The 20000-nt window shown below is 37.4% G+C and overlaps 1 protein-coding gene across 14 annotated transcripts in view; it reads right to left on the minus strand.

Annotated features, from left to right (window-relative positions):
- Window positions 1-20000, minus strand: part of LOC135103725 (stress-activated protein kinase JNK-like) — a 310917-nt gene that overhangs the window by 137191 nt on the left and 153726 nt on the right. The gene's annotated exons all lie outside the window — the stretch shown is intronic.

Genomic DNA, 20000 nt, shown 5'->3' on the forward strand with positions numbered 1-20000 from the left:
GGTGGACAGAATAGGGATGAGAGAAATAAGAGTCTTGTGCAGCGAGGCTGCGGGAGAACAGGAGGCATGCAGATAGCAGGATCAGAAGAGCAGTTAGCATGAAAATAGCGGTAGAAGACACTTAGAGATGCAACAATGCGGCGATGACAGAGAGGCTGAAGACAGTCAGTTAGAGGAGAGGAGTTGATGAGATGAAAAGCTTTTGATTCCACCCTGTCTGGAAGAGCAGTATGAGTGGAACCCCCCCCCCACCCTAGACATGTGAAGCATACTCCATACATGGATATCAGCATCAAATTAATAATCATAGAATTAAAATACAATGAACACACAACTCAGAGGTGTGTAATAATATAGATAAGTAGAATTCATGTATAAAAGTTTAATTAAAAAAAAACATGAAACTCATTCCCTGAAAAGGATGACAAACAACAATAAATTTCCTTGAAGAATATCATGAGATATGTCCCCAAGTTAATGAAAGTAAACTTCAAACATTACTTATCAATACAATCTTGATCAATAAAACCCATGAAGCACTTATAATCTAAAAGATTATAAGGATGATGAACCCCTCTACATTAAATTTGATTCTATACTGTGACAAATAAGAAATATCCTACCTCAGGAATGCAGCAAACCCACACTAACTTGGATATTTATATGTATCTCTGATATCAAATAACCCACAAGCTTTCTGGACTGCAAATACTTAAAATTTAATCCAGATTTAATATCTAGGTTGCCAAAAGATTTTCAGCCAGATTCTAGATGGCACCATTAAAAAATAGATGGAACTTCACGTACAACCACCTACACATGCTCTATGATGGACGGATGTATTATAGTCACTTTCTTGAATACATGTGGTTTTTGTGTACTTAAGTTTGTTGCCCTTCTCAGGACTTACTAGCGAAAGCACATGTCTTTGTTGAGGGTGAGAGTGCACATGGCCAATCATATGCATAACAATTATGTTTTCAAATAGCTCAGTTATTTGTGTAATTTGATATACTTTGTTCCTTATTAGATCCAACTTACTTTTACTGTAGTTCATTATGTCCATTATATAAACTGACTCAAACTTCTTTCAAGTATGAAATGTGCAAGCTTGGTACTTTTATGGAAGCTAATCTTACTCCACGTTACTCTATGACAGGCTGAAACTTGAAATATGCAGCTATTGTCTTTATTTATAAAAACTGGATCAAGTTGTGTATAACAACAAAGTATGTATCAAACTTCTTGAAACCTCCTTTAAAGAGGAATGAGATGTGTAATTTCCAGATGAAAGTATTAGAAAACAATACACTTAACAAGTTCAATGATGAGGAAAGGAAAACCTGAGTGCTACCAAAGAAGGCAAAGAAAGATAATGGAATTGGGCTTTTGAGACACTGAACAACACAAAGTTTGCTTTGCCCAATAAAAAAAAAATATAGCAAGATCAACATTTATAGGCCCATGGCCCTGTATCAGTAGTTGGCAACTATGTGCAGTGTGGGACAGCCTAGGAGTTGACAGCTTGACTAGACTGCATCCTTCACATAATTTTATTCACCAATTACATCTCTTTATAATGCCTAAAGTGAAGAATCTAACTCATTTGAGGAAGGAAAGATCCTGAAGTGCAGTCATTCAAGACAGAGAGAGGATGCAGATAGGCATCCTGCATCCTCATCTAGTAGTGTAGCCACCACAATGAGTGGTGATACCCCACACCTTTGGGGATGTGATATCCTTTTAAAATGGAGACCAAGCCCCAAAAGCTCTAAATTGATAGTTGTTAGTCTAAATATAGATTAGAGATACTCATAAATAGAATGGTGTTCAGTTTCATGAGTGTAGATCAGTATGACATAAAATTTCACTGCTTATAACTATAACTTTTTTTCTCATTTTTAGTAAATATTTTTTCTTTTCTAAAACGGTTTGGCTTATTTCCAATATGATTGCAGCATTCAAAAGAAGCATGCAATGGACAGTTTTTGCACTATGATCATTGTTCCAAAATGCAAGAGGAAAAGAAGGGAAGTATGTGCCCCAATTATGTCCTACAGTATGGTTGGGAGAGGTACATGGGTGGCAATGATCTATGATAGTGTGGGCATGGGAAAAGTAGGTATAATTCAGTATGCATGGATTTGTGTGTATGGATCTGTATGTCCAAGAAATGAGAAAGAGAGAGATGGTGAAATTTTGGAATTATGTAAATGAGTGCTTCAGAAAAATAGGGAAGGGAGAAAGGTAGTGTTAGCAGGAATGAATGAAAAGGTTGAGGGTAATGATGAAGTAGATGTACTAAGAATATGAGGGGTGGATGGAATTAACAAGAATGATGAGCAGATGGAATAAATGGCAATGAGGAGTACCTGATGACTTGGGGAAAAAAAAAATGTTCCTGGCAAACACTTTCTTCGAACATAAAATGGTCCAAAGATACATATGTGAGAAGAAAAATGAAAGTGGTGCACATATGATCATGACTAACTATATATCAGTGGATGAGTGACTGAGGAAGGATGAAATGGATGCCAAGATGGTGAGAGGGATATTTTAAGGAGCCAGATCACTATGAGGTGTTACTTAAGATGATGAGAGACAGATGTTAATATGTAAAAAACGGTGGTAGAGAGAAAATGAATACAATAATAACTAGTGAAAGGTAGGAGAGGAAGGAATATAGACGAATATAGAAATATGAGAAGATAAAGTAAACACTTACAATACTGAACACTAATAAATCAGATTATAGATTATATCAGACTGTTTCAGACAAACTTCTCATAAACTAGAAAACAAAATCTTAATGTAAAAGGGCCACTGGAAGAAGAAGAAGAAGAAGAAGAAGAAGAAAAAAAAAAAAAAAGTCCACTTGAGTGCCAATTCCTAAAGAGAATCAAAACAGAAAAATCATATTTGGTGGATGTGTCTTCAAACCTCTCCCTTGAAAGAGTTCAAGTCATAGGAAGGAGAAAATACTAAAACAATGAGAGAGATGAGAGAGCAATGAGACAGGCTGAAGACAGTCAATTAGAAGAGAGGAGACAATCAGATAGAAAGCCTTTGACTCCACCCTCTCTAAGTGAGTGGATCCACTCTCCACTCCATACATGTAAAGCAAACTCCATACAAGAAAAGATATATATATATATATATATATATATATATATATATATATATATATATATATATATATATATATATATATATATATATATATAGATTGATTTAGCAGCGGCGAGGGGCTTGGGTGAGAAAACTGGCAGAGACAACTTAGAACGCCTATCTTCATAGAAGCAGCTTTGGCTGGAGATGAGATGTGAAGTTTCCAGTTCAGATTATAAGTAAAGGATAGACTGAGGATGTTCAGTGCAGAAGAGGGGGACAGTTGAGTGTCACTGAAGAAGAGGGGTTATACATCTGGAAGGTTGTGTCAAGCTGATAAATAGAGGAATTGAGTTTTAGAAGCAATGAACATTATTACTAAATTTGCTCTACCCCTAACAGATATTTTAGAGAGATCAGAAGTCAGGCATTCTATGGCTTCCCTGTATGAGCTGTTTACTTCCTAAAGAATTGGACATCTACGAAAAGATGTGGAAAAGTGCAGGGTGGTATCATGAGCGTAGGAGGATAAGGACAAGAAGTTTGGTTTAGAAGTGCATGTGTATTTACCTAGTTGTGGTTTATGGGAGGGGAGTAATCTCATAGTATCCTGTCCCTATATCTATCCAGTTTGGTCTTAAAAGCATGGACAGTTACGGTATTGACAATGTCTTCACTGAGTTCATTCTATTTGTTCACACTTCTGTGAGGAAAACTTGATGTCTCTTATACAGTTAACTTTCTTCAACTTCTTACTATGTCCCCTTGTACTGTGTCTAAATTTATAAAACATTCTTTGTCCACATCTTCCATACCAATTATCATTCTATAGATGTTTATCAAGTCCCCTCTCTCCCTCCTATTTTCAAGGGTAGGAATTTCCGACATTCTTAATCTCTCTTCATAGGTCTACTTCCTCAACTCCAAAACTATCTTAGTGACTGCTCTTTGTACATTTTCCAATTTTATAATATTCCTTTTTGTATGAGACCACACCACTGCTGCATATTCCAATCTTGGTCTTATCATGGAAATCAACAACTTTTTTATCATTCCTTCATCCAAATATGAGAATGCCATTCTTACTCTTTTCAACAAATTCATCTCTCCAGTGATTTTATCAATGTGTCTGTCCAGAGTCAAATTTTCAGTAACTGTTACTCCCAAATCCACTTCTTTTGATTTCTTTAACTTCACACCATCCATCTCATAATGATATTGTATTCTTTTCTTACTCTTACCAAACTCCATTACTTTACATTTACTTGAATTGAATTCCATTTGCCAAGATTTACTCCATCTATTTATCTTATGTAAATCATCTTGCAGTACCATACAATCATTTACATTTTCTATTTTTCTCATCAGCTTAGCATCATCTGCAAATAAGTTCATATAACTATCTATTTCTTTATTTATGTCATTCACATATATTACAAACATTATCAGTCCCAACACTGACCCCTGTGGGACACCACTAGTTACTTTCAGCCAAGATGAATTTTGATCTTGTATTACAATTCTCATCTCTCTATCATCCAAATAATCCTCCATACACTCCAGCAGTCTTCCTCCAATTTTTCCATAATTTTTTATCTTCCATAGCAATCTTCAGTGTGGAACTTTGTCAAAGGCTTTCTTTGATCCTGAGGACTGCCAAGTTGAATGAGCCTGACTGGGAATGAAAATGGATGGAAGGAGCATAAATGGGAAGAAAATGGATGGAGGAAAAATGAAAAGGAGTAGGAGACAAGAAAAGAGAATATTTATTTAACAATATTTCCTCTCTCTCCCTCAGATTCTTCACTCACTTCTCACCCTTGCAATTTATATTTATTCTTTATAATTTCTTCCCTTCCTCCCATCCTTTTCCTTCACCTTTCCTCCACTTCCTCCCCTCATGTACTCTCCTTCCCTGGTTATGTCCCTTCCCCACCTTTTCCTTTCCCTCTCCCTTATTCTTTCCTCTTGTCCCAAACCCACCTCCTCTCCCCTTTATCTGTCAAAGATAAGGGATAAGGGAGAGGGGGGAGGGAAGGGGAGGGGGGCAGGGAAGGGGAAATGGGGGGGAGGGAGAGAGAGAGAGAGAGAGAGAGAGAGAGAGAGAGAGAGAGAGAGAGAGAGAGAGAGAGAGAGAGAGAGAGAGAGAGAGAGAGAGAGAGAGAGAGTTTATTAGTTGTAATACCATTAGTAGCAATATTTGTGCTTTGTGTACTACTGCTTCAAATCCACACCTATAGGCATAGACTTACAAGCCTAGGCATCTGTACTATGGCTGCATTAGATACACAGTAATTATCAAATACTTTTTTTCAAGAAAAAAGTGTGTCTAATATGCCGGCAAATATGGGAACTTTTTTTTCAAAGATTGAATTACTGTCTTACCCACTGTGTCTTTCCTCCAAATGCATAAAAAGCAAAGGAAATATTTATACATATTATAAATTTATAATAAACAGCAGCCTTTTCTTTGTCTTTTAGTGTTTGAAATCAAGTAACTTTGTTTGAGAACTGAATTATGGTACTGCAACTGAAGCAATTATGAGTTCAAAATTTTGTTAAAAAACTGATTTGTTCGAAAAAGGAGGCATTCAGTAATCAAGGTTCCACTGTGCTAAGTTTGCTCTGCCCCAATTAGAAATTTTAGAGATCAGGTCAAGTATTCTGTGGCTTCCCTGCATGTCCTGTTCAATTTAGGGTTGGATGTCTATGAAAAGATGTGGAAAAGAGCAAGGTTGTATCATCAGCAGGGGAGTGGATAGGACAAGAATTTTAGCTTAGTTCATTGATGAATAATAGGAGGGTGACAGGACATAACCCTGAGGAACATTACTGTTAAAAGCTTTTGGAGAACAGTGACTATACCACAACAGCAATAGAACAGTCAGAAAGGAAACTTGAGATGAAGCTACTAAGTAACACAAAGCTTTAATTTCTTAACTACACTCCATAGGAGAGTAGTTCAGGAATTAAAGCTTTGTGTTACACTATCAAAGGCTTTAGATTTTGATATGTCTAAGGCAACAGTGAAATTTACACCATAATTCCTAAAAAAAGGATGAACAAGACTCAATAAGGAAAGCCAGATCACTAGTAGAGCAGCCATGACAGAACCAATACTGGCAATCAGATAAGGTTGTGAAGTAACAGACATTTAAGAAACTTCCTGTTGAGGATAAATTCAAAAGCTTTAGAGCCAGGGAATCAAAGCAATAGAATGATAGTTTGAGGGATTAGAGAGGTCACCCTTTTCAGAAACAGGCTGAATGTAGGCAAGAAGGAAAGGTAGATGTTGACACACAAATATGAAAGAGTATGACTAGGCAAGGTGCAAGCACAGAGGTACAGTTTTGGAGAACAATAGGAGGGATTCCATCAGGTCCACAAGCCTTCTGAGGGTTAAGGCCAGCAAGGGCATGGAAAACATCACTGTGAAGGATCTTAATAGGTAGCATTAAGTAGTTGGAGGGTGGTGGAGAGGGAGGAACATGTCCTGAATCATCCAGGGTTAGAGTTTTTAGCAAAGGTTTGAGTGAAGAGTTCAGCTTTAGAAATGGAGGAAATGGCAGTTGTGTCATCAGGTTGAAATAAAGGAGAGAAAGATAAAGTTATTAGATATTTTTGGCAACATGCCAGAAGTTATAAAGCATCTAGATCTAGAAAGATTTTGGCACTTTCTATTGATGAAGGAGTTTTTTGTTGTTTGGAGAAGAGACTTGACACAATTCCCAGCAGAAATATGAAGTGCTTGAGATTGAGGTGATGGGAAGGCTCAAATACCTTTTGTTGGCCACCTCTCTATCATGCATAGCATGAGAACAGGCTGGGTCAAACCAGGGTTTCAAAGGTTGAGGGTGACAGAAAGAGTGAGGAATGTATGCCTCCATGCCAGACACTATCACCTCTGTTGTGCACATAACACACAGAACATCACCTCCCCTCTACTATGCCTCATTTTCTTTTCCTCACTAAAATGCAGGTGTCTGAGACTACTGATGGAAAACCCTTCTCTGTTTCCTGCTACTTTCTCTATCCTTTCTGTCAGAAGCTGGATGTTGTGTCTACAAATACAATGACTTAACTAGCTTTCATGCCCATACCCTTAGTTCTTTTGAAATTTTTGCCTTCTGGCTTAGACATGAGACACTCTCACCCAAAATTTATCTGTGATGCATATCTCTCACTTAACTCTACTATAAAAAATTGTATGAAAATTAACTTTCAATGTGGAACACACCCTGACCCACTTCCCCTCTGCAGAAATCTCCATTCAAGGAAACTCTAAAGTTTACCATCAGCTTTGGCTTTCATTTTCCTTCACTGATCAATCTAGTGAACTAGCCTTTAATTTTGCTATCCTTCACAACCTACAGCAATCAGTGCAACACCCTGCCCATATCCACATTTTAGAGATACATTCAACATTCTTGATCTTTTCCCAATACCTAATCCTTCAGCTTATTCTGTCACTCTGTCCTCTCAATTAGATTCCACCAATCATAAACTTACATCTTTTGTCCTATTATTTCAATATCTCCTTAGGATCTTATAAAGCAGAAGTACCTCTGGGCTTTTGGCAAAACTAACTAGGAAAACTGAGGCGATATTATTCTGATTTCCATGGAATGACTACTGGTTCCACATCAAGGTCCACCTGTGTGTGCCAAGCACATAATAGGGTTATTTGTGTCTGGCAATGAGGCATACATTCCATACTCTTTCTTACATCTAACACTTTCTAAACCTTGGTTTACTTCAGACTGTTCTCATGCTATCCATGATAGAAAACAGTACCTGAGCTTTCCATCATCTGAAATTCATGTGCTTTTCATTTCTGCTCAGAATCACACCAATTTACCAAAAACTCCATCATAGAAAATGTCAAAATCTTTCTAGATCTAACTCTCCCTGTGACTTCTGGCATTTAACAAAATATATCTTCAATAACTTCTTTCAATCATCTTTCCCTCTTCTATTTCAACCTGATGGCATCACTGCCACATAATTTATCTCTAAAACCAAACCTTTTATTAAAACTTTTGCTAAAAACTCAATGTTGGATGATTAAGAGCTCATTTCTCCCTTTCCTCCATCCTCCAACATCCTTTACTAAGATTTTTCCAAATGATGTTTTCGATTATCAGCAGCAGCACCCAACTTGTATCCCTAATTGTTCCTCATATCCTCAATCCTTCTGCTGTGCTTATATTATCACTATCTTCTCTGTTGGGCTCCACCAATTGCAAATTATATTTGTATCTTATCCTATAGCTCTAATTCCTTCTCAGGATCCCCCAATGCAGAGGTGCCTCTGGCATTTTACCTCTGCTAATTGGGGGGATCTGAGGAGGTATTATTTTGATTTTCCATGGAATGACTACTGTTTGTGTGTGCAGAGTGCATAATGAAGGTGATTGTGTCTAGCATTGAGGTGGTCTTTCTTCACCCTTTCTCTCACCCTAAGCCTTCCAAATCTTGGTTTAATGCAGTATGTTCTCATTAAACATGATAGAGAGGTGGCCCACAAATGGTACTTAAGCCTTCCATCATCTGACTGACAGAGTTAGAAGAGTTTGACTAAGCAAGGTGTAAGCACGGAGGTGCAGTTTCAGAGAATAGGAGGAATCCCATCAGGTCCATAAGCCTTCTGAGGGTATAGGCCAGCGAGGGCATGGAAAACATTACAAAGAATTTTAATAGGTAGCATGAAGTAGTTAAAGGATGGAGGAGAGGAAGGAACAAGCCCTGAATTGTCCAAGGTAGAGTTTTTAGCACAGGTTTGAGCAGAGTTCAGCTTTAGAGATAGATGTGATAGCAGTAGGTTTGAGAGAAGAGTTCAGCTTTAGAGATAGATATGATAGCAGTGATGCCATAGAAATATTGACTAGGATTTAATAGTTGGGGGCAATAATGCAGAGGACTTCTGGACTATAGTTCAGGACAACTTTTCAAAATAGGTAGTCACAGATCCCACATGGGAGAATAATTTTTAAGACAGTTCTATCAAATAGAGATGAAAGAGTCACTTAGGTAGAACTTGGACTACAGGTAATATTGATCATTAAGTTTTTAATGGGAGGGAACTTCCTGATGCAGCGAGATAAGTAAAGTAGCTGAGTCTTGGAGGATAGATTTTGAAGGATTAAGATGATATCTCCTGAGAGTTAATTGGTAGCAGATAAAAAAGATGAAGTTACAGAGAGAAGGATAGAAGCCGTAGGAGGGTAGTTTGAAAATCAAAGCTTTGTGCCAGACTCTATCAAAAGCTTTTGATGTATCCAAGGCAACAGCAAGTTTCACCAAAATCTCTGAAAGAGGAAGACCAAGATTCAGTAAGTAAAATCAGAAGATCAACAATAGAGTGGCCTTGACGGAACCCATACTGGCGATCAAATAGAAGGTTGTGAAGTGATAAATGTTCAAAAATCTTCCTGTTCAGGATAGATTCAAAAACTTTAGATAGGCAGGAAATTAAAGCAGTAGGGTAGTAGTTTAAGGGATTAGAACAATCATCCTTTTTAGGAACAGGCTGAATGTAGACAAACTTCCAACAAGAAGAACCTGGAAGCCCAATGCTTGATTTGTTATTGCAGTTTGAAGGTTTTGCCCAGGAAATTAATACCACCATTAGAAAAAAAAATACTGCTGTTTCATAAATGTGCACTTGCTTGCTTCTTGAGGATAAAGTTAAAGACATAAAATATCCCAAGATATGAGGCATTTCTGCAAAAAAATTCCCAACATCCCAAGATCTTGGGGAAAATCCCAAGGTCTAGTCACCTTAAGACTGAGGTAGATGCAGCTAGTGAGCTAGGTACCCTTTTATGAAACGGGTATTTTTTTCTAATGGTGGTATTAATCTCTTGGGCAAGATCATCTATCAACTTGACACAATCTTCCAGAACTATCCCCTTTTCTTCAGTGACACTCAGCCATCCCCCTCTTCTACACTGAACATCCTCAGCCTATTCTTTAATGACTAAAAGGATACTGGGGATGAGGAGTATTCCTTGCGAGGTGAAACTGAAGTTGTTAAATTTACATTTTTTAGAAAGGCATAGGTTAAGCGGGGACCTGATAGAAGTTTTTAAGTGGTATAAGGGTTACAACAAGGGGGATGTAAGCAAAATTCTTAGGATCAGCAACTGTGGTAGAACAAGAAATAACGGGTTCAAGCTTGAAAAATTTAGGTTTAGGAAGGAGATAAGAAAAAATTGGTTCTCATAGAGTGGTAGATGAGTGGAACAGAATAAGGTAATCAAGTTGTTAGTGCTGAGACATTATGGAGCTTTAAGAGATTAGACGGGTTTGTGGATGGGGATGATAGGTGGAAATATTGTAGGTATATTTCATACAGGGACTGCCACGTGTAAGCCTTGTTGCTTCTTGCAGCTTCCCTTATTTCTTATGTTCTTATGTTCTTAATTACAATCTAAGCTGGAAACTTCATATCTCATCTCTAGCTAAAACAGCTTCTATGAAGTTATGCATTTAAGTGGTCTCTGCCAGTTTTTTTCACACCCCTCCCTAGCTGGGGGATGCAAGTCAATGGACATTGCTTTGTAGATGGAAACTATGAAAAGTGAACATAGATGACCTTAAGAAATTTCATGAAAAAATAGACTAGGAAAAGCTGAAAAGGGCAAATGATATGCAAGATAAATATGATATTTTTATGGAAATATATGAGACTGGAATGAATAATTATGTCCCATTATACAAACCAAAAACAGGTGTGGTTCAATGCAAAATGTGCAAGTACAAAAAAAAAGAGATGAAGCATGGATAAGAAAGAAGAGAAATCAAAACAATAAAAATAAAAAAGACTAAGATAGCAACAAAAAGTATATGTGAAAGTAAGAAGAGAGGAGGAGAAAGGATATGAAAAGGATATAGTTGAAAAATGCAAGAATGAACTAAAACTTTTCTACAGATTCATAAATGGAAAAATTAAACTAAAGAAAAACTAGAAAAACTGAAGGGTGGAAATGAAACATATGAAGACCCAAAAGAATGAGTGAATTGCTAAACAAAAAGTTTCAACAAGTTTTCACAGAAGAATTAGAATTTAAAAAACCAGATAAGATAAATAACTAAGCAAATGTGGGAAATTATAGTAATTAAAGAAGTTTATAAAATGATGGAGGAACTGAAAGAGAGGAAAGCAACAGGACCAGAAGGAGTATCAGGATTCATTCTAAAAGAGATCAGGAAACAATTAATTGAACAAGTATATGACATAATTAAGTGCTCAATATCAGCTGGAAGAAAGGCTAAGGAATGAAAAGTGCAGACATGGTGCAATTTATAAAAGTGGAAAGAAAGAAGAACCACTAAACTATAGACCACTATCAAAGTCCAGCATAGTATGTAAGATCTGTGAAAAAGTGATAAAAAAGCAGTGGACAGAAATTTTAGAAAAACATATAACAGAAAAACAGTATGGCTTTAAACAAAAGCAATCATGTACGAGTATAAGGAGTCTGATGAACTTCTATTCAAGAGTGACTAATATAACACATGAGAGGGATGGATGGATAGACTGTGTGTATTTAAATATAAAAAAAAGCCTTTCAACAAAGTTCCCCACAACAGGCTATTATTATGGAAGCTAGAAAATACCACAGGATTAAATGTTAAAATAAAAACTGGATGGAAAGTTACTTAAAGGGAAGGAAAATGAGAATGGTAATAAAAGATGCAAAATCGAAATGGAGAAAAGTAGAGTGGAGTACCACAATGATCATCAATACTTTTCCTGATCTACAGAAATGATATGCCTGATGGAGTAAAGAGATACATGAGCTTGTTTGCAGATGATACAAAATTACAAAGACATACAATAAACAAGAAAGACTTTAAGAAACAACAAAGACTGAAATTTTACAAGAGAATTTGAATAAAATCTAGGATTGGAGTAAGAAATGGAAGATGGAATTTAATGTGAAAAAATGTCAGGTAATGGAAATGGGAAAAAAGTGACAAGAGACCAAAATGGACATGTAAAGTGTGAAATGAAGAAATAATAAAAGTACAAGAAGAGTGATTGATAATACAGGATAGTCATTAATCAGAAGCATGTAGAAAAGATATTCAGAGATACATATAAAATGGTGAGAAATATTGGAACAGCATTCCAATACATGGATAAAGATATGATGAGAAAGATAATTACCACTATGATTAGACTAAAGCTTGAATATGCTGAAACAGTGTGATCTCCCCACAAGAAGAAATATAGTTTCCTATAAAGAAATATAGAAGTTTGGAACAAGGTAAATGAGGATGTAGTACCAGCAATGACTGTGCACAACTTTAAGGGAAAACTGGACAAGTGTAGATATGGAGACGGGACTACACAAGCCTAACTCAGGCCCTGTGAATTACAACTAAGTAAATACATCTTGGTAAACATGTGCAGTTTTAGATAAAATGGTGCTGCACGACTACATCACACTCCCTGAGAGGACAAACACACATTTACACAGGTCTAGGCCATGCAACCAGAAAAAAATAAGCATTTATCCAGTGTTTTCATTACCCCAAGTGAAGGACTTCAGTGAAAAACAGAATGAAGAAGAAAATGCCAGCCTTGGGGAAACAATAAACTGCCAAATAAGAAAAAAAGGAAAAAGCTCTAGCTAAAACAGTCATTAAAGAAATTAAAGAGAAAGAAAAGTAATTAAAGAGAAAGAAATTTGGTGGATAAAAAAAAAGTGTGTGGTAACCTTTGAGTGAAAGAAGACAAGGTAATAATGAACCAGGAGAGAGAGAGAGAGAGAGAGAGAGAGAGAGAGAGAGAGAGAGAGAGAGAGAGAGAGAGAGAGAGAGAGAGAGAGAGAGAGAGAGAGAGAGAGAGAGAGAGAGAGAGAGAGAGAGAGAGAGAGAGAAACATGACAGGAACATTGCAACAGCATTAAGCAAAAGATGTGACTGAAAAGGAGACAGACCTTAGAGATGAGACTGAAGAAGTAATAAGATTAGGTAAATATGTGAAAGGTCAAAGCAGACCCATGAAAATAAAGTTCAGGTCCAAAGCTGTAGCTGAGGGGACACTAAATGGATCCTGGAGACGGAAAAATAGAGTGTAAGAATACATGGGTTGGAAAAGATATGAGTGAGGATGAAAGAAAGAAAACCAGTGAGTTGTGGAAGGTAGCAAGAAAGAGCCAAGAACAGAGGAGGAAAAGAAACAGTTTTATTGGAAAGTCAGAGATATGAAGCTGAAGAAGTGGTGGATTACCAAGGAAGGAACTAAGGAAAAGAATTAAAAGTTGTATATACAAATATAAATGGGCTATTATCTGCACTGAAGGAATTAAATGATTACTTATGGAAAAGTACACCAGATGTGATGGAAATCACAAAAACAAAGCTGAGTGATGGCACTGACATCAACATTAGGGAAGAAAAATACAATATGTGGAAACTAATAGGAAATAAAAATAAGGTGGAGTGATGATGATACTAGTGAAAAAAGACTTAGTTGCAAATGAGATGACCTTTGAAGGAAGGTTAGCAGCAGTGGTAAGAGCAATTGGGATTTTGCTGTGGTGCACATTCCACTGGACAAGTTCTTGAAGAAAAGAAAAATACTATAAAAGATTGAGGGCACAAAAAAAGTAGAGGAGTGTTTGATGAGTACCCGTGATAACATAACAATTATGGGTTACTTCAACTGTAAGAATGTAAAATAGGAAGATTGGTTGGTGGAAGGAAGTAAAGAGTCATGGGGAGGAGAGTTGTTAAGGATGGCTATGCATAACTTAATGACACAGTGGGTGGATGAAAATACTGAATTTAGAGGTGAAGACAAGCCCTCATGGTTGGACCTAATATTTACAAAGGAATCAGAAGAGATGGAGAAAGTGTACTACAAGAGCCCAATAACCACAAGTGACCAAATAATGGTAGAGTGTTACAGTGAAAGTGAGAGGAGTGAAAACAGATGAAGATCACATATGCAAGAGGTATAACTATGGAAGGACAAATTTTGAAGGTTTAAGAAACTGCTTCAAACATATGGACTGGTGTAAGTTTGATAGAGCTGTGAGAGTGGAAGAAAAGTGGAGAGAGTTGATAAACATATACAGAGGACCCTCTGTTATCAAATGCCTCCCTTTTCAAACAAATCAGTTCTCAAACAGAATAGTGAATGCATAATTGCTTTGGTTCCTGTACCATAATTTGGTTCTCAAATAAAGTTACTAAATACTGTAAGACAAAAAAAAGCTGCTGCTTATTACTAATTTACAGTTTCTATAAGTATTTCCACTGTTATGTATTTGGAGGAGAGACACAATGGGTAAAACAGTAATTCAATCTTTGAAATGAGTTAAATGTGATCCCATTGAAGAGCCTCAATGTAAACAAACAGTTTTCGTAACTCGGGAGTAATCTCTCAGTTACCCACAACACCATCACTACTGCACAACTGTAATTTCCCAGTAACAATATATCTAAGTGTTATGACCACCTTCATTTTGGCGGTAAGTGCATTGCTCCTTCTCTGTGTAAGGCTTCTTAACAGTATCTTCTGATGAGTTCCGTGTCATTAAGCTCATTTAATATGTCCTATCTGGATAAATAATTTCTGACCTGGAAATGCAAAGCAGTCATCTTGGCAGTGGGAACATCTGTCATAAGGTGCTAAGACAGGGTAGATGGGTGTCTGGGAACAAATTAATACATTTTACACTGATTCCTATGGGGAAAATAGTTTCAATTTCTCAACATTTTGGATTTCAAACAGCATTCAGAAGCAAATTAAGTTCGAGAACTGAAGTTCCACTGTATGAAGGTGTGAGGAGATCTGTGCCAAAGAAAAGACAGAGATGCCAGAAAGTAGGAATGATTTAATAGAAGATGTGAGATGAAAAAAAGAAGGGAAATGGCCTGGAATAAATGGAAAAATATAAAAACACAAGAGAATTAGGGGATATACAAGAGGGTGAGAAATTAATACTCAGAGTATGGAGAGACAAAATATGTAACCATGAAAGATATCATAGATAAATGTAAAGATGATCCAAGGCTCTTCTATAGATATGTAAATGGAAAAATTAAAACCAGAAAAGGAATGAGCAAGTAAAACGTTAATGGTATGGTTGTGATGGGAGAAGCAGAAATGGCTGAAGTGATGAATGAATGCTTCTAAAGTGTCTTCCCCAGGAAAACTGTCTGTTAGACCAGAGGTGGCAAGTGAGAACGTAGATGGATTGAGTGAGACTGAGGTGACTGAGAGTGAGGTGAGGAAGATGACAGAAAGTCTGAATGTAAGGAAAGCCATGGGCCAAATGGAGTGTCCAACTGTATGCTGAGGGAATGTAGCACCCTATCAGCTAGTAAAATGCATGACATCACTGTGTGTTCACTGAAAAAAGGATTAGTACCAAAGCATTAGAAAAGGACTGATATTGTGGTACAAAAGAAGCAGCCTTCCAATTACAGACCAGTGTCATTAACAAGTGTGGTAGCAAAAATATAAGAAAAATTGGTTAAAAAGATGGCCTAAGTATTTAGAAGAAAATTAAGTATTGACAGACAGTTTGGTTTCAGAGAGGGGAGACTGAGTACAATGAACTTGATATGTTACTATTCTAGGATTACTGATATTGTCAAGGAGAGGGATGGGTTGATGGTGTGTATTTGGACTTAAAGAAGGCATTTGATAAAGTGCCCCATAAAAGACTCTTGTGGAAACTGAAAAATATCAGAGGTATAAAAGGAACATTATTGAAATCGATAACCTAATTTTCTGATTGATAGAAAAATTAAAACAGAGATCAGGTACACAAAATTCTCTTGGAGTGAGGTACTTAGTGGAGTTCACAAGGTTGTCTCAGCACCAGTGATGTTTGTAATCTATGAGAATGACATGATGAAAGGAGTGACTAGTTACATGAACCTATTTGCTGATGATGCACAGCTAATGAGAAAGGTGGAGAGGAAGGAGGATTGTACCACTTTACAAAAAGATCTGAATGTAATTTGGGAGTGGAGTCAAAGATGGGAAACACACACACACACACACACACACACACACACACACACACACACACACACATACACTTGTAGATAAAATTATGCATAGAAGAGTGTTAATGCTGGAGAATAATGTTGAATGATATGAATGAAAGGCTGAAGGAATTGCAAATGAATTGTGCTATGATGGTGGAAAGCCAGGATTTAAAGAAGAGGTATACCAAGTTGGAAATTAAGTTCTGTGACCTTTCAAACAAAGGTGGGAGATAATGGAGAGAAAGTCAAAGCCAATGAGGAGAAAGTCAGTGTTCTGCATAAAGAAAATGCTGAGCTTGGAAAGGCTCAGGAACTAAAATAAGTTCAGTTTAAGAAAACCATGAAGGAATAAGCAAAAGAAGCAAAGTCAAAACTGTGGTTAAAGTAATTAAGGAGGAGGGTCTTGTACGGGACACAGTTGAAAGGAAAAAGGGTGTAATTGCCTTTGGATAAAAGGAGAGAGTGACACCAAAGAGGCATGAGAGGGAGAAACAGGAAAGGGAGATTGCCAAGATATTACAGCCAAACCTCAGTTTTCGTATGCCCTAGTTTTTTTTTTTTTTTTATGTAGGAGGGACACTGGCCAAGGGCAACAAAAATCCAATAAAAAAAATTGCCCACTGAAATGCCAGTCCCATAAAAGGGTCCAAAGCGGTAGTCAAAAACTGAAGTATGTCTTGAAACCTCCCTCTTGAAGGAATTCAAGTCATAGGAAGTGGAAATACAGAAGCAGGCAGGGAGTTCCAGAGTTTACCAGAGAAAGGGATGAATGATTGAGAATACTGGTTAACTCTTGCATTAGAGAGGTGGACAGAATAGGGGTAAGAGAAGGAAGAAAGTCTTGTGCAGCAAGGCCGCAGGAGGAGGGGAGGCATGCAGTTAGCAAGATCAAAAGAGCAGTTAGCATGAAAATAGCAGTAGAAGACAGCTAGAGATGCAACACTGCGGCGATGAGAGAGAGGCTGAAGACAGTCAGTTAGAGGAGAGGAGATGATGAGATGAAAAGCTCATGCGATTTGCTTTTCAATGACTTTTTTAACTGAAATTTTGTCCCAGTTTTTGTATGTCCACTCGGTTTTTGTACAGTTGAAAATGGTCCATACCAAACTCGTCCAACTGTTTGCATGACTTACCCATTCATTTCCTGGAATTGAGTGCCCACACAGACTGAGTTCGTGACTCAGTCTACCTTTGTTTCTTGTTGAGTGAGCATCACCCAACACGTTCATCCAAAACATTTTGTAATAATCCATTGTTTTTTGTGCTTGTTTATTGAGTGTGATTGCTAAAATAAGCCGCCATGAGACCAAAGAAAGTTCCGAGTGCCAGCTCTTAGATAAAGAAGGTGAGAAACATGATAGAATTCAAGAAAGAACTCATAGCAAAGAACGAAAGTGGTGTACATGTGGCCAATCTTGCCAGGATGTATGGGAAATCTATATCAACAATCAATTCCATATGCCAACAAAAGGTAAAAGTGATGTTAAATGTTCACTTATTCATTTCATTAGTCATTTATATTTATTTTCTGTATGTAAAACTGTAGTTATTCTCGATAAAATGCATTTTTGTTAATATTTTTGGGTGTCTGGAACTGACTAATTGAATTTACATTATTTCTTACGGGAAATATTGCCTCATTTTTCATACATTTGGTTTTCATCAGACTTTTCACTCAGATTAATCACAAAAGCTGAAGTTCCACTGTATACTCTATTCTTGAATGTTAGAGATACAAGCTCCTCCCTCATGAAGTTCCACTGTATACTCTATTCTTGAATGTTAGAGATACAAGCTCCTCCCTCATGAAGTTCCACTGTATACTCTATTCTTGAATGTTAGAGATACAAGCTCCTCCTTCACAGTGGAGCTTGGCAGGCCCTGGATTCTTTCCCCATTGGGTGGCAGTGTCCTGAGGTGTGGCAGTGGGCTTGACATTATTTTGGTGACTCAATAAATACACTACCAGACACCTGGCTCTCCCAGATGGTGGTCTGCCCTCCCACATGTTACTGCTAATTCCTTGAGTCTCTCACCCAGATCAAACACTTCCTCTTTCTCCTATCTCTGTCTCCTCCTCCTCCCCATAATATATATATATTTTTGTGACATTATGATTACCCAGTTCTTGCTGGCTATTTTCTTACTTTCAAAGTGACTGACAATTAATGGAGGAAGCCACAGTGCAGCAGGAAATATATAATAAAAAAGTTCCAGATCAAGTACCCTAATGAATGGATAAAACGGCATGACAGCAATGTAAGGTATGCTCAACCTGTCGTCATTGGCCGACTCTGTCACCCCAGGGCAACCCACAAGCCTGGCTGGCTGGGATTTAAGGGCCCACTGAGCATTAATGCTGGTTAAGCCTCTCCCATTCTCATGTCTCAGGTTAGGGGTTAGATATTTGCAGTCCAGGTGTTCCAAAGCACCTTAAGATGACTATCATCATCATCTTGCCCATGCACAAGTTTACAAGCCTGTATACTTCTCACACAGTGTTTTCATGTACTCAAAGGCAAGAGTTTGTGTGTTGGTAAAGAAACAATGAAGCACTGTAAAATGCACACTTTCCACTGAAAACAGCCATCCAATAGCAGGCCAGAATGTTGATCCCCTAACATGCTCCACCCAGGAGCTTGTGTCTCTTAACATTTGAAAATAAAGTATAGTTGGAGAGATGCAAGAGGAGGGAAGTAAGTGGGATGAAGAAACTGAGAAAGGGGAATAGAACTGGTAAATATGTGGAAGGAGGGCACTACCCATTAAAGATAAGATTCAGGTCATAAACTGTGTCAGAAGAAGTGTTGGCCAGGACATGGAAACTAGTAAGAAAGGATCAATACAAGAGTGTTTCGGTGAAAAGAGACACGGATGAACAAGACAGAGTTAAGATAAATAAACTGTTGAAAAAAGTCAAAGAAAAAATGCAACCAGAACAGAGACAGAGAAGTTTTACTGGAGAGTCATGGATATGAAGATAAGGAAGTGGTATGTGAGGGTGACAGATAGGGGAAATGAGAACTAAAATTGTTATAAACAAATGTGAAAGGGGTGATGACTGCACTACTAGTTAAATTATTTGGAAAACACAAACCAGATATGTGGATCACAGAGACCAAATTAAGTAATACATTCAGGAATCTCAACATGGGTGGTGGAAGACATATATGGATGAGAAATAGAAAAAGTAAACAAGGCAGTGGAGTGATGTTGTTAGTGAAAAAGAACCTAACAGTTGATGGTGACATGGTTAAGGTGGCGCAGAGGTGTTAAGGGTGGGAATAAAGAAGAGAGGAGGAGAGAGGAGAGACTATGCAGTGGTATATGTTCCACCAAAAACAAAATCATGGAGTACTGGGGATTATGAAAAATGTTAATAGATAGAAGTGAACCTATGGAAAGTTTGATTGCAAAGTCACAATATAGTCTTGATGGGGGGACTTTAACTATAAGGAGGTGTGTTGGGAGGACTGGTCGATGGAAGGAAATGAACTGTTGTGGAGAAATGGGTTGCTGAAATTAATAACGGATAATGTTCTAACACAATGGATGAAGGAAAATACCAGATTCAGAACAAACGAAGAATCCTCCAGATTGGATTTATTGTTCACAAAATAACTAGAAATTATTGAAGACCTCAACTATAGACCCTGATAGGGAAGAGTGACCACATTTTACTCAAGTTTGGTATAAAAGAGGAAATGGAAGAAAGGAAGGAGGACTATAGAAGAGGCAGACAGAATTATAATGCAATAAATTTCACTGAATTGAGGAAATACTGTATTTCAAGGCTTACAAGATGCTGCATCTTGGAAGACTCACCCTAAAATTGGAAAGAAATTTCTAAGAAAAAAAGTCATTCTCATACA

Source organism: Scylla paramamosain, chromosome 9 (genome assembly GCF_035594125.1).
Source record: "Scylla paramamosain isolate STU-SP2022 chromosome 9, ASM3559412v1, whole genome shotgun sequence".
In the NCBI taxonomy this organism is placed as follows: Eukaryota; Metazoa; Arthropoda; class Malacostraca; order Decapoda; family Portunidae; genus Scylla; species Scylla paramamosain.